Genomic DNA, 13,382 nt, shown 5'->3' with positions numbered 1-13,382 from the left:
CAGGAATTCCATTATTGGAGTTATCCAGGATGAAGGGGTTGTATGAATTACAAGGACAGATTGCGTTTGCACTGACGGGTTGCTCATCACTTCCACCCTGACATCTTTGCCAAAGTGATCAAAATTAGTTGATGCCATCTTACTCAACGCGTCAGCGGACTTGTTTTCGCTGCGCGAGATGTGTATGATTTTGAAGAAGTCAAACTGCTCAACGAGCTTTTTTGCCTGCTCTAGATATAGAGGCATGGTGTTCTCCTTGGCATCATAAAGGCCATTGACCTGTGCAGCTACCAAGTAAGAATCAACATGGGCCTCTAGCCTTTTAACTCCAAACTTGCGCGCAATGCGCAGACCAGCCAGCAGGGCTTCATACTCAGCCTCATTGTTGGTACTCTTGAAGTCCAACCTAATAGCATAAGTATATTCATGATTATCAGGGTCCACCAGTTTGAGGCCTGCGCCTGACCCTTCGCTGTTGGAGGCTCCATCAGTGAATAGCCTCCAAACATCTTCTTCATCATTTGCTCGCGGAGGGTCTACCTCGCGCTGAGCTTCTTCAATCTTTCCCTCTGGGATTTCCGTGATGAAATCCGCTAAAACTTGACCCTTTATTGCTGGACGGGGCTTATAGGTGATCGTGTGTTCACCTAATTCCAGCGCCCACTTTGTCAGCCTTCCGGAGAGCGCGGGGCGTCGCAAGACTTGCTGTATGTTGTAACCTGTCAGAACTTCAATAGGATGACCATTGAAGTATCTATGAAGCTTGCGCGACGCGTGTGTTAGTGACAAAACTAACTTTTCCATGATGGAATAGCGCGTCTCAGGGTCTGTCAGCACCCGACTCACATAGTATATTGGCGTTTGGATCCCCTTGCGATCCACCAATAATACTGCGCCGATGGCGCGGTCTCCAGCTGACAAGTACAATGTAAGGGTTTCGCCAGGAAGTGGAGCTGTGAGCGCGGGCAGCTTTATGAGACATTCTTTTATTTCACTGAAAGCTTGCTCAGCCTCAGGCGTCCACTTGAATTGGCTCTTCTTCAAGCAGTTCCTCAAAGTGTTAACGAATGGAGTAGATTTGCTGGCGTGGTTCGCTAGGAACCTGTTGATTGACACCAATCTACCATTCAGCTTCTGAACCTCTTTCATGGTGGATGGTGAAGGCATGTCAAGGATGGCTTCCACCTTTTCAGGGTTCACCTTGAAACCATCCTTAGTGACCATTACACCAAGAAATTTCCCCTCTTCCGCGCCGAAAGTACATTTGCTCGGGTTGAGCTTCATGTTGACTTCCGTTAAGCGCTGAAGAGTTTCCTCGATGTCTTTGAGCATTTGTCTCTCCTCCCTGCTCTTGATCACCAAATCATCAACGTAGACTTCTAGATTTCTTCCGATTTGTTCACTGAAAACCGAATCCATAAGTCTCTGATAAGTGGCGCCCGCATTCTTTAAACCAAAGGGCATTTTTGTGTAACAAAAAACACCCTTGTCGGTTCTGAAGGCAGTCTTGTCTTCGTCTTGTGGTGCCATTTGAATCTGGTGATAGCCTTTGTAGGCATCCAGGAAACATTTGAGCTTGAATGGCGCCACGGAGTCCACCTTTGCGTCGATGTTTGGGAGGGGGTAACAGTCTTTCGGACATGCTTTGTTGAGGTCCTTGAAGTCAATACACATCCTCCATGACCCGTTGCTTTTCTTTACCATCACAGGATTGGCTACCCACGTCTGGTATCGGATCGGGCGGATGATGTTTGCGCGCAACAGGTCCTCAACTTGCTCATTCATGGCCTTCGCCTTTTCATCCCCCATGATTCTCTTTTTCTGAGCAATTGGCTCCACCGACTTGAACGTGTTAAGAGAATGTTGCGCCAAGTCTCGCGGAACCCCAGTCATATCGGAGTGTTGCCACGCGAAGACCGACGTGTATTTTGTGAGCAACCTTTTCATTCTCAATCTCGTTTCGTCTGAAATGGTAGCGCCAATTGTGACCGTTTGCTCTGGGAATTTTGGGTTTAAAATCCACTTCTCTGGCGCATTGTCCGCCATTGGAAGTTTCATTCTCCCTTCCCGCGGCGTACTTGTCACTGCGCACAAATGATCGCGGTAAACAAATGTTACGCCTGTTGGTGTAGGGAACCCCAATGCGCCGTGCGCTGGCGACGGTACAGCATTAAATTGGGCAATCGTTCCCCTACCCAGGATCATATTGTGGCATGACGTGGTGGGCAAGACCAAGAAGTTGACAACTTCGGCTCGCTTGCGCTCATCATCCCCCATAGTTAGTTCAAACTGAATTTGACATAGGGGATGGATGATTTCATTTGAAACACCACAAATTGGTGCGTTCACCATCTCGAGCCGCGCTTGGTCTGCCGGGTCTAACTTTCTGAAACATTGCTCATACATAATGTCAGATTCGCTTCCAGTGTCCACCAGGACCTTTGACACTTCGTAATGAGCAATGTGTGTGGTGATGACGAGAGGGCTGCTGATTGAAGGGCCTCCCCTGATTCTTGGGAAGATAACTTGCTGCTCGCGCCAATCTCCGCTGATTTGCGCGCTTCTCTTTTTTGACGTCTGCCCTTGTCGTCCCCCCTCAGCCACACAGATTCTTTTGTATTTCTTGCTGGCAGAGGCTCCTTCCGGTTGCTCATCTTCTATTCTTTGGTTTTTCACCAAATGAGCCAGCCTGCCTGATTTTACATCCTTCTCGATCGCATCCTTTAAATGATGGCATGCGTCGGTGTTGTGGCCCGGGGACCTGTGAAATTCACAATATTTGCCACTGTTTTGCGGTCCCTTGTAGTGTAGTTGCTTGGGGGGCTTGAATTGGACATTCTCAGTACTTAACACATGTGAAGGTGTTTTAGTGAGGGGAGTCCATATTCTTGGCAGAGGTCTGCTAGGATCTCTGCCGCCCTCCCCCTTGTCACCCTCCCCGCGATTACGAACATCTTTTTGGGGCTGGGGTGAGCTTGGTTGCGTTTGCTTTTCTGCGGAAGAAAAACTTGTTGGTTGCAACCTGGACCATACAGAGTTCTGTTTGGCCCTCTTCTCTTTGCTGCGCGGTGATTCAGCTTGATGCGCTCTTTCTCTTGCCCTATCTTGGGCAATCTGTTTTTCATTTCTCGCGAAGACTCGCGATGCTTCCATTAGTTTTGCCCAAGTGGTGGGCATACCATCTCTGCTTACGAGAGCTCTGCGGAGTTGATCACTGCGCGCGCCTTGTATAAAAGCCACGCGCAGGAGTTGCTCAGTTATACCCCCGATTGCCAGAGACTCCTGATTGAAACGAGTGATGTAGTCCTCAATCGTTTCATCATTCCTGCACACGCAGTGCATGATGTCATCAGGATCGCGCGTGTGTCTGCGCTGCTGTACGAAGTGGGCTTGGAACTTTTCCAATAGTTCCTCGAACCCATCAATTTTCCCAGTCGGCAAGCTCTCGAACCAGACACGCGCCGCGCCCGTAAGGCAGCGGGCAAACATGTGACACCATGTTGGCATCGTCCAGCTCTCTAGGTTTCCCGTGTTATAGAAACCTTGCAAAAAGTCATCTGGATCTGTTGTACCATCATATTTGCCCAGACCACTTGGCATCTTGGTCTTGTGCTGGATGGGGGCCTTAGCGATGCGCTCAGTAAATTTTGAGTGCTTCACTAAGATGGCCGGCCTGTACGGCGTGGTTACGTCCACTTGCCCCCTCACTGGCGGGCTGTACGGCATGTGCAGATCCAGATCTGCTCTGGCTCCAGGCGCCATGTTCACAGGTGCGCGGAGTTGTGAGCCTCCTGCATGAGTATCTCGCGTCTTCCTCATGCTATGCACTTCTTCATCACTGAACTCAGTGTGTGCAGTGTGAACAGAATGTCCTTCTTCCGGCGCGCGCGGCCTTTTTGTAGTCTGCTTATCAAACGCTTGCCTTTGTGTTTGGTCGGCTAGCTTTTTCTGTTTGACCATTTCATTGTACTTTTCCATTAGACGCCGCTGCTCGTTTATGAGCCATTCATTCGGATCATTTGTTTCTTCTTCTGGACCCATTGGTCCTTTCATTTTCGCGCCGGCAAGATTTTGTAACGTGAGATCGTCTGGAGGAGTTTCAGTCTGGCCGTGAGGGGTTGTGATGAGGGGACGGTTACTGGTGGCGCGCGTAGAATCACGCGGCACCCTCAGAAACTGCTGTCCCTCATTGACACCCTCACGTTCAATATCCTCCAGAACTTGATCAGCGTTACGAACGCCAGAAACCATGGTGATTGATTTTTTTTATGTAGATCTGATGAGATCTGATTGCCGTTTGTAACAGTGGATGGCGCCAATGAAGAAACGTGGATCTACTCGCTGGTAGCAGATCTACTTTCCTCGGGTTTTGATTGTACTATTTCACCGATGGTTCTTCTGGATCTGTGTTCTTCCACCTACAAAATGAACAACGCCGTTAACTTACCCCTCAGAAAGGGACAGAGGGGTCCTCTTTGGGGTAACCCTCCGGCGTGAGAATAAGTATATGGTGGAGAAGATAATAATATGTGAGTAAGGGAATCTTAAGAGTATTGCTTAATAGCTGAATACTGTATGATTGTGTGACTGTGTGTTTGTATGTAACTGACTGTGAGTGAATGTAATTCAATATGTTTGAATGTGATATCACTGCCTGTAACTGTCAATGATTGAGTATGAATGTGTCCATCAAAGTGGAGTTGATGCTGTATTTATAGTGCTAGGGTTTCCACTGATTGGGCTCAACCTCGTTGGCCTCCTCCAATCGCACTGCGCCACGTGTCCTCTGGGACACCTGGCGCTTTCTCGTTGGTTGTAATCACGTGGTAGCACTTGTGTCATGCTGAGTTGTCGACCTTTCATTTGGCAGCTGTCAACATCAGCATATTCTTACTCCTTAAAAAGATGCCTTCTGGAAGGTTGTCTGACGTGCACAATCAAGGTTGCCCTAATCCTGATTTGGATAAGGACGAGGTCGATTATGTGCATGTGTGATATGCGCCAATCCTGAGGATGCGCGAGGTCTTCTCTTTATTCTCACGCGCAGATATTTCATGCGCAGATGTGATATGCACGAGCATGTGATATGCGCCGCGCGCTGATGCGCCGCGCGCATATGTGATGCGCGAGCATATGTGTGCCTGGGCAGATGTGATATGCATGAGCATGTAATATGCGCCGCGCGCTGATGCGCCGCGCGCATATGTGATGCGCGAGCATATGTGTGCCTGGGCATATGATGCCTGAGCATGTTTTGTATGCGCCATGCGCATAGGTTTTGGCTTTGTGCCTTCATAATGTCTTTATCTTGTGGGTTGACCCGCCTTACTCGGTGTTGAGGCGGGTACATATCTCTTCACCCAACATTTATGAGTTCGTTTCAGATTGTAGAGTTTTGTGTCAAGTTTGAACCGCGTTAACAAATAAACATAGCCCATTTAACAATCTGACAATTATCATATGTAATAGCCTTTCATCACGTTTTAAATCTAACTTCCCTTTAAAAAAAGGCCAATGCCTATTTCCATTATTAATTAGCGATTCAATAATTTATAGAAATAGAAAATAGTCAAATACATGATTTGGTATTAAATACTTTATAAATGGAAAATAAAACTTTAAAAAATCAATATAAATAGGTTTAGATTAGAGAGAAGGTATCCCATCTCCCCAAGAAACCTCTAATATAAATAACCCTAATTCTTAAACCATCCAACCTACCAATGGACAGACAATCTTCGTTCATCTCAAAGCTTCCGGTGATCAACGCAACGTTTGAGAAGCTGAGAGTAGAGCTTGCCGGCAAGAAGCTGCAAGTGTTGGAAGCAAAACGTGTGGGAGGAGACGTGAAGGAGCTTGAAAAGGAATGGGGGTTTCTGGAATCGGATATTGATCTGTTGGAGCACACAGCAAAGGTTATGAGAGATGCTCTCATGCAAGACGGGAGCAAACTGGCCGGAGTTACACCGGAGATGGTTCTTGTCACCGGCAAAGTTTGATTTAAGGAATTAGTTAGTCTGTTTATGTTTTAATATGTTAACAGATTAAGCTATTCTCGTGTGGGGTTGGTTTAGTTTTTTTTTTTGTTATGGTTGAAACATGTAATCAATTCATCAATGTTCGTTAAGTGTCTTACATTAAAAGTAGAACTGAATCATGGGAATATATGGTTTATGTTTCTTTTTTCTTAAAATAATATATTAATTGGGCATCATGAGTTGTTTAACCAATTTGAGAAAACTAATATAAGGGAATATAGCTAATTATTTTTTCGAACTACAACTTTCATTGAAACAGTAAGAGCCTAGCAAGACGTTATAGGCCCAACTTAGAGGAAACCTATGTCATTGGGGATTGTTTTGCAGGTTATAAACTTACAATACGTGTTGAGGAGATCTTAGAAGTTAGAACATAAAAAACGAGTTTCAGATCGGATGGGTATAGAAGGTCAATGTGTTCAATTAATGTAAAAACAACATAAATAAAAGGGGTGGTCAAAGATGTGATAATTTTTTTAATGGCCAATATATGCTCCAAACATGTTACTCGTTAAATTCATTATATTGGGATACACTTGTCTTTTGATTTGAGAAAAACTCTCACCTAAGACCAACCCCTGTGAACACTCACTAGAAGGCACGACAAATAGGCAAAATCCGTTAAGTTGAATGATCCAACTAGTAAAAGCCACATACTCTCATAGTCTCTTATCACCTGGTGTCGCTGAAACTAGATAATGAAGACAGAAATCAAACCTGAGTCATATAAAACAACATGTCTCTCCTTTACCACTAACTTATTGGCTCAAAGATTTGTCAATATTATAACATCAAAATCAAACATGCTTTTGTTGTTTTTCACTTAAAACTTAACTAATTAAATTTAATTTAATACATTTAAAAAAATCAAATATATGATTTTTTGTCCCCATTTTCTAATGGCTAACAAACACACCCTCCAATTTTAGTTTGCATTCAACAAATTTGTCTTCCATAAAACTTAAACCATCTACATAATAACCTTAACTTAAACTATCAACTACATAACAACCTTGATACCACTAGGCCATATCCTTAAGTACCTTTGGCTAAATATATATATCTACCTATGAGGAATGATAGAGCCTCCAAATATATACATAAAGACAAGTAACTAATGTGAGCCTCCAAATATATATAAAGACAAGTAACTAATGTTTTTGTGAATGATGCCTCACATGCTTCTTTGGCTTTCTAAGGATACAATTGTGAATGCTCAACTTAACCAGTTATGTTTTATTTTGTCAAATTTAACTCATTTTACTGTTCCTAGCTTACAAGTTTGTTTTTAAGTAGTTTGGAAGTTTGAATTATTATATAGTTGATTTAAACTTAAGGTAAAATGAAAAAAAAAACATAAATAAATAAACAGAAAACACCTATACATTTTTATTCCCCATCTCCATATTGTTGGGGATGTTATGGGAAAGCAATTCAAACCTCCAAATTTATATCTTTTGTGAGTGAATATGAGTGTAAGAAAAAGAAAAAAAAAAACAATAATAAATATAAGAATAAGAATAAGAAGTATTTTATAGTAATTGATTAGAGATAAATATAGGAATGGGATGTAGGATCTTTTAAAAAAGTGAGAAACAAATTTAGAAAAATGTGATTTTTATTGTAAGGTCGTGGATATATGTTTTATTTTCCTGATGCCATAACTCTCCTACATCATCTCCATTCTCTCTTAAAATTCTCTTAAAATTCAAAAATATATGTCCACCGCTCGACGTATCTCCTAAACAATGTTATACTTCTGTGATGTATATCGAATGGCATCTAGTAAGTTTTTTACTAGTGTCATAATTTAAAAGCATACACTGTCACTCGATTTCAGGTACAAAATCTTTTTCTCCACTAGTGTCGTGTGACGTTGATATAGTAATACGTAAGGTCTGTCCATGTATGCACACATGTATTGTTTTGAGAGTAGGCAGTTGGATACTAATTAAGCCCGGATCTTACCACTCGTCCAAAAATTCCTAAATTACATTGTTAATATTCTTTTAGTGTCAAGATTTTTTGTTGCCCCTTCCTTTGTCATCACTGTAGTACGAGTTATGACTGTATAGATGCAAATGTGTTTTCGGTTTTGTGATGTCAATTTAAAATTATACATTATTTTTGTTTGGTATTTGGGTTTCAGTTTGAATCTCACTCTTTTTTCCTCCTAGATTAGTTGCTCTTGACTTGAATCTCAAACTCAAGATTTCATATTAATTTTTTAGAATCTCTCGAGATTTTTAAATACATGGTGAATATAGTTATAGTTTTAAAATTTGTTTTCGCTAAAAACAAATAAAAATTATTTTTATTTCAAAATACATGGTGATTTTGGTTGATTTGGTCAAAGCTTTTGGTTATGACCCACATACCACATTTTTGTTTGAAATCTAGCTATGTTTGTGTTGATGAGAATCACCAGTTTGGGATCTTTGTACATACTTGCGCTTTCTAGACCTAATGCTTTTTTTTTCCTGCCTTGTGGTAGGTAATATAAATGGTGGGTTGAAGTAGGTGACGGTGGTGGTGGTAAATGGTAGGTGGCTTTGGTAATTCATAACATCAAGTGTTTTTGAATATATGCCGAAGAATATTTGCATGCCATAATAACAAATCAATAAAGAAAAGTTAACAGCTAATATTTCTGAATCCATCTAAATTAACGGTTTTAGTGCAAATGGTTGTTGGAAGACTTCAAATTACCACCCGCAGGCAACTCATTTTACCCGAGTTTAAATCCTAAAAGAGTAGTGTTCTTCTTTATTAATGACATACATCAATCGAACCGAGACCCCAAGAGGTTCCTTTAAAATTCTTGTCACATGCATGATTCAAACCATAATACACCCTCATTGCCTCAAAGTAACTCAACTAGTATTTACCAATTGAGCCATCCGGCCAAGGATCTTTGACAATATCTGGCCAAATGCCCTTTGATAATAACAATTTAATAACTGGTCCAAAAACTTTATTCATCATTACTCATATGTTAATTAGTAATTACTGTATGTTAATTATCGACCTAAGGAAGTTAGTTATCAAGTCATTCTCTGTTCCCGAGTTAATTTAAGAGTGAAAAAGAAATGAAAGGAAATGAAAAAAAATATTATTGTGTTTCTGAGGATTTTTATAAGGAAAACAAAAAAGGAATTTAAAAAAAATTGTGTTCCTGAGTTCATTAAACAGATGAAAAGAAAACATGTGAAAAGAAAACAATGAGAAATAAATAATATGTTGAAAGAATATGTTTTCTTTCCGGTTTGAAAATAATTTGAAAGAAAAGAAAGGAAAAACAAAATAGAAAAGAAATGAAAACAAAAATTTCTCTTTCTTTTATTTTCTCTAATTTAATGAACTCAGGAAGAGATTATGTATATTAATATGCTACCTAGGCCGATAAGCAAAAACTAGAGCGTAAATAAGTTACCAAATTAAGACCATGATTTAAGATACCAACCTTTGTATAAAGTTTTAGTATTTTAGATTTATACATTTGCCATATTTTTATTAGTTTACGTATGTGTTAATTAAGCAACAAATTAAAAAAGCAAACTGTAATTATAAAGACAATAATTTTAAAAATCTCTTGGCAGCCTTTAGAATGAGTCCAATTTGAGAAAAAGATTGTTTTAATTTTGTCTTATTCTTTTGCAATATTATTGTTAAGTAAGATTAAATAAGCTATTATATTTAAATAATCACGTGCTTATAAACTGAAAAAACAAAAATATGAGTAAAATAAACGATAATTAACTCAAGGAATCTGCCAATGAATATCATATTTTCTTTGCTAGTGACTTCTAGAAAAATACAAAAGTTATAAAGTTTGTTTGTTTATATAACATTTTTCACACAAAAGAATGAAATTTATTTTCACAATATATCATCGGTTTTTATTTTATGAAATGATGATTTCTTATCGTCTCTATAAAACTAACAGGGTATTTGGGTGAACTTTTAAAACTAATGTTTATTTGATTTTTGAGAAGTGTGAGCGCTCTTGAAAAAGAGAAAATTCCAATTTGCCTCCCTGTGATAAATCGGCGGGAGATGTATTGACCACTGAAAAAGAATTTGCCCATTTTGTGCACCTGTGGTTACTGGGTGGGTTTTTTTGGCTCCCTGCAGTGTTTATTATGATCAGAATGCTCCCTGCAGTGGTTAATAATTGGTTAAATAACTATTTTACCCTTCATCTTCATCTTCATCATTAACATTCAAACACATCAAGAACATAAACCCAGAAAATCAAGAACATCAAAAACCCTAACACAAACACAAACCCAAAAAATCAAGAACATCATCTCCGTCTAAGAACCCTAACCCATAAATCTTATACAAACACATAAATTAACATCATCATTCAAACACAAACTCATATCTTCATCTTCATCATTCATCTTCATTTCCTTCACCTACAACCCATCACCGCCGCTGTCACCACCATTCCTTCGCCACACCATATCTTCATCTTCATCACCACCACCCATCTCTTCACCCGTCACCGTCGCCATCATCATCACCGCCGCCGAAAATCGTATTCCGGTCATTAAACATTACAGACGCCATCCTCTCATGCTTCTCTGCCGGAAAATCGGATTCCGAACCTTTTCACATTTTCAACCTCCATCATCACATCACTACTCACCAAACACCATGCGCTACCATTCTTGCTCACCAAAGTGGCATCACCATATTTATTTTCAAATCTCATCCACACCTTAGATCTAGATCTATGCTTTTTTTGTTCAATTTCTTGTATAAAACCTATGGGTTTGGTGGTGGGAAGTTTTCTAGTGGACGATGACGGCGACGGTGACGGCGGGGAGGGATGAGAGAGTTAAGAAGATGATGATGATGGTTGAGATAATGATAATGATGATGATGAGCTGCTCTAGTATTATTATTACTATTATTGTTGTTGTTGTTATTATTATTATTATTATTATTATTATTATTATTATTATTTGTCTAATTACTAAAGTACCCTCAACCAGGGGCTCAATACACTCAACCAGGGGCTCATATTACAAAATTAACAAATACATTGTTACATAATACGCAAATTGTTTTTCAGTGATCAATCCATCTCCCGCCAATATATCACAGGGAGGCAAATTGGAATATTCTCTTTGAAAAACTACCTTTTGAAGCTTTTGAGGGGTTTTTTCAAATACCTTTTGTTTTTCAAAAATCAAATAAGCAAAATTTAACAGTTCACTCAAACACCCCCAAAATATGTACTCGAACTCGATTTGACAAAGACTGGAGTTATCTATTCCTGAACACTTGAACACACCCGATGTACAAAGACTTCATGCATCCCGATCATAATGGGCCTCGGACAAAATCAGTCATATATATATATATATATATATATAGTGATGGACGTGTGACGTAGATTGGAATCACAAAAATACACGTAGACGTACAATTCTTAAAGAAAATTGATATGTTAGTGAATGATGAAACCGTAAATAAGGGTGCCTTTCCCTCACATAGTCCTAATAGATGATATCTAGATCCAAGTTATGCTTTCCCTTTTATGTTTGATACCTTTTCGTTATCTTTCCTTAGCTAGTCCCGTTTAAGATGTGTTAACTACCAATGACCTTTTGATCCAATTGCATAGGGGTGATGATTAACGTTTGGAATCATATAGTCTTAGGTAGGAAACTTGAATCAATGGAGATTTTTCAACAGTGGTGGATTTCCTCATTGGTGGTATAATTGGATGAGTCAGGGTTAAGTGTCAAAATTAGTATGAACAATTGATATCTCGTCCTATAAAGAATATTAGGGGTAGTTTCAAACGTTGTTAAAGAAAGAAAAAACAATAAAAAGAAAAGAAAAGGTGTGCAAAAGTTTTAATTAACTTTGTATTGATTTGACACCGAAGTTCGGATCGACCATAAATCAAACCTTCTGGAAACACATGTTATATTTGATATCTATCAAAATGTGGTAAAATGAATGTGACTAAACATTACTAAAGTGTAACAATATAGCAAACGTCTAAATTAGTGAAAAACATAACTAACACGTTTTAAATCAAAACATAAACAATCAAATCAGGAAAAACTGGAAAAAAAAAATTAAATTAAAATCAAAGACACATGAAATAATTTTGAACATGAGAGTAAAGAGAAAATAGCTTACTGCCGTCAGTGCAAATGTTCGGTTTATTGAAAATTTCCATTCATATTTAATAGTTCATACGTAGTAGCTAATGTGAGGCTATCCCATTTACTAAAGGTTTGTTAAAAGTCAAAAGCAGAGTCAAATTTGAAGTGTTCAATCAGTCACCCACTTGTCATTAGGCTATGTACAGTGGAGGGGCTACAAATTGGGGCGTTTTGCGTCATGTGGCGCTCAGTCAGCAAATGGTGGGTTTTTGTTTTCAGGGTGTAATTGTGTAGGGGCTACAAATAGTAATATATATACATATATATATATATCTCTTACACACAAATATATTTAATTAAAGGCCCGAATCGAATTAAACACGATAATATATTTGGCACAACTCACCAATTTTATTAATCAAGAAAATAACTCAAAACTTGATCAATTCTCTCTTAACCATTACATGAATTCTTTGGGTTTATATAGAGGCTCGATTACAATTAGAGTAAAACACAAACTCCTATTTATCTACTAAATAAAATTTCATCTCTATCTAATAAATAAAATAGATAATTATTTCTAACCGCAATAATTAAATAATTAATGAGATCGATCCATTGGCTCGAACCGGCCCCACCTTCCCGACCCATAACTTGGTTCGGGAATTAACTCCAACAACCACCCCCTTAATTCTCGAACCGGAATAGGCGAACCTTTAACCTCGAACATGTCTCTTTTGTTCTGTTTAAGCTGACCGACGATCTTGACCTTCTCGGCTTTCACAGCCATATTGGTCCTCATCATCTTGGTCTTCACTTCTTGGAACTTCTCTTGATCCATGACTTTGTTCTTTCGGCTCTCCCGAACTCGACCTCCTTTATGACCTTGTCCCCGACCATTCCCTCAGCCGCATGAACTCGCATAACCGCTCCTTTGGTTGCGATTCTTGTCATCTAATCGAGCGAACAACAGTTTTCCTTGATCTTTTGTTCCCGAATCATTTAACTTAATTTGAATCGACGTGGATTTCTTAACATAACCCGGAACTCCCACGGTTAATTTAATCGTGTATAACCGGCTTCTCGTTCGAAACGCCTTCATCATAAGTTTACCCTCGCCATCGTACAAGAGCAAATAATCTTCCTTCATATGAACATTACACCCGTTCTCCGTTGCTTGACCGAGACTTATTATATTATCTTTCAAACTTGG

This window comes from Bidens hawaiensis, unplaced genomic scaffold, assembly GCF_021521415.1.
Source record: "Bidens hawaiensis isolate Kalapana, Puna unplaced genomic scaffold, B.hawaiensis_p1.1 tig00051515_1, whole genome shotgun sequence".
Classification (NCBI taxonomy): Eukaryota; Viridiplantae; Streptophyta; class Magnoliopsida; order Asterales; family Asteraceae; genus Bidens; species Bidens hawaiensis.
The sequence above is the reverse complement of the archived record's forward strand: the minus strand, read 5'-3'. Positions refer to the sequence as shown.